This window comes from Bos javanicus, chromosome 9 (assembly GCF_032452875.1).
Source record: "Bos javanicus breed banteng chromosome 9, ARS-OSU_banteng_1.0, whole genome shotgun sequence".
Classification (NCBI taxonomy): domain Eukaryota; kingdom Metazoa; phylum Chordata; class Mammalia; order Artiodactyla; family Bovidae; genus Bos; species Bos javanicus.
This window is the reverse complement of record NC_083876.1, coordinates 37,105,513-37,108,115: the sequence shown is the minus strand read 5'-3', so window position 1 is coordinate 37,108,115 and position 2,603 is coordinate 37,105,513. Positions and strand designations below refer to the sequence as shown.

Sequence of the window (2,603 nt, the reverse complement as noted above, 5' to 3'; positions counted from 1 at the left end):
CTGAGTGATATAAAAACAATTATAAAATGTGTCCGTATTCCTTGATGTTATGCTTACAATTAAAATCAAATTTCCATCAATCTGAGTATTCCTTATTCTAGGACAGAGTTGTTGTCATTTGAAATATACTCACTTGGTAAAGTGTGAAATGTACAGAAATTCAAACACACTTGCATTATTTATTCTTAGATGGCAACAGGCTTTCACGTAATTACATTTAGAAATATCAATGAATAATGATATGCAAAAGTATTAAAGTACCCTCAATTTGTATTAAAGGTATTAAACAGAATTCTAATCTTTAGCTATAATGTTTATCAAAATTATTTTCACTAACAGAACATTGAACATGTTTTTTTTTCTCTTATTCTCCTTGTAGCTCATATTCAAAGGAAGGAAAAAAAGTAATGATCCTACTATAGGCAAAATATTTTTTCTCATGATTCAAAATTAAAATTCTGCATGACCTACAATGCTTTATACCACTAACCTCTAGAAAAACATTAAGACAAACCCTAAGTAGTTTTAAGAATGATGTCATTCACATGTGAGTATTAGAAAAGGTCACAATTTCAGCTAATTATGAATTGTCTGTAAAGCATAAATTTTACATTACCTTAATTTTTCATATAATAAAGTGGAAAACTTATTTCTAGGAAGTCTAAAGATCTTAAGTTGCAGGAATTAGTTACATATCTGGATCATCCTCTGTTACAATCCATCTTGGTTTTACATTATATTTTATGACCTGAGAGAGGAAAAAATAGAAAACTATAATGAGAAACTAGAGAGGGTGAAGATGTAGGCATTTTCCTGGCTTTTCCTCCAGTGAGTTTCTGAGGGTGAACTCAGGGCCTTTGAAATGATGGAGAACATGGTCTGTCTCCACTGCTTCCTGCTTTAAGGCCCAGGGGAGGGCTCCATAGCCTCTATTTGTGCTCCTAGCTTGGACTGCCACACTTTCTCCAAATTAGGCAATGTTCACACCTTTCAAAGTCCCATCCCCATAACCAGGGGATGAAGATGCCTCTACTATTGCATTGTCTTACAAAGCACATTTGCCTGATTTTCTAAATGTTTCTTAGTTATTGCTTTTGAGTTAGAATTTCTTGCATAATGGATTTTTTAAATAAACTTCTACTTCAGCTGTCTTTGGACATTATCAAGTTCTATTTTTTTGGTACATAGAGCAATGTTTACAGATTCCCCAGAAGACAAATCTTGAACCCAGCCTGGCATTCAGCACCTGTGGCAGTCTGTCTAGACAAGCACTAAGCAGAACCTGAAAATTCCATGTTCTCAGCTCTGAAGGATGTGCCCCAATATGAGGGGTTGAAAATGTTGGGAGGGACTGACTCCTATATAGACAGAGAATTCCTAAGTCACGTTACTTACCATCATTGTGCATGCTCAATCACTTCAGTTGTGTCCGAATCTTTGCAACCCCATGGACCATAAACTGCCAACTTCCTCTGTCCATGAGATTCTCTAGACAAGAATACTGGAGTGGGTTGCTATGTCCTCCTCCAGGTGATCTTCCCAACGCAAGGACTGAACCAGCATCTCCTGTATTGCAGGTGGATTCTTTACTGCTGAGCCACAGGGGAAGTTTCAGCCTATTGATAGCAATGCTATCAACTAGAAATCGTGGGGTATCCCTTGGACCATACATGTTGGGGCAAGCCTCCAACAGACATTTCCCACAGTTTTTCCCAATGTTGTGGCTGGGCCAGTCCCTGAGATCATTATGACTATAAGACACACCCACACAAAAAAATCATTAGGAAACTGAAGAACAAGATTATTCAGAGGAGTACCTAGAACATCCACGAGCCAGTGAGGTCACAGAGAGAAACTGAGGCAGTGGAAACTTAAGTCTCTGCCTTTTACTGGGGTTGGAGAATGGGGCACCTAGGATTTCACAAGGGCTTCCCAGGGAGCTCAGCTAGTAAAGAACCTGCTTGCAATGCAGGTGGACCCTGGTTCGATGCCTGGGTTGGGAAGATCCCCTGTGGAAGGGATAGGCTACCCACTCCAGTATTCTTGGGCTTCCCTGGTGACTCAGCTGGTAAAGAATCCACCTGCAATATGGGAGACCTGGGTTCAATCTTTGGGTTGGAAAGATCCCCTGGAGACAGGAACAGCTACCCACTCTGGTATTCTGGCCTGGAGAATTCCATGGACTGTATAGTCCATGGGGTCACAAAGAGTCGGACACAAATGAACAACTTTCATTTTCTTTCAGGGTGTCATAGGTTCATTCTTTATCAGCAGATTTAAAAAAAAAAGGGGGGGTACCTAGAATGCAAGAAGGGATAAGCAGGGTCACTCAAGTAGATAGCTATCTAAGTTATACAGGGCTTTCTAAAAGGGGAACTTAATGAGTGGGGCAACCTTGTTTCTTCCTAGTTGTTTTATCGGTCACTGTGTCATATAGCTGGCAATATGTTTATTTGAGGTGGATGTCTCTGAAATAGACATCTCAGCAATCAAGAGATAATGTCAGCACTCACACAACACCCGCTAATTCTTCTCTTATCAGCTAGAAACATCCTCAGCCATTTTCTTTGTTTCTTAGATCTCCTAAGGAGGCTCAGGTGGTA

At 39.8% G+C, this 2,603-nt stretch overlaps 1 protein-coding gene across 10 annotated transcripts in view; it reads right to left on the bottom strand.

The window, feature by feature from the left end:
- LOC133253824 (uncharacterized) overlaps nt 1-2,603 on the bottom strand; it is a 175,966-nt gene that overhangs the window by 37,126 nt on the left and 136,237 nt on the right. For 9 of the 10 annotated variants that reach the window (XR_009738455.1, XR_009738456.1, XR_009738457.1 and 6 more), the window contains one exon: nt 617-748. The gene's annotated coding sequence lies outside the window, so the exon portion shown is untranslated. Of the gene's footprint in view, nt 1-616; nt 749-1,395; nt 2,266-2,603 lie in introns of those variants that run through there. The other variant, XR_009738459.1, reaches the window with a different exon arrangement.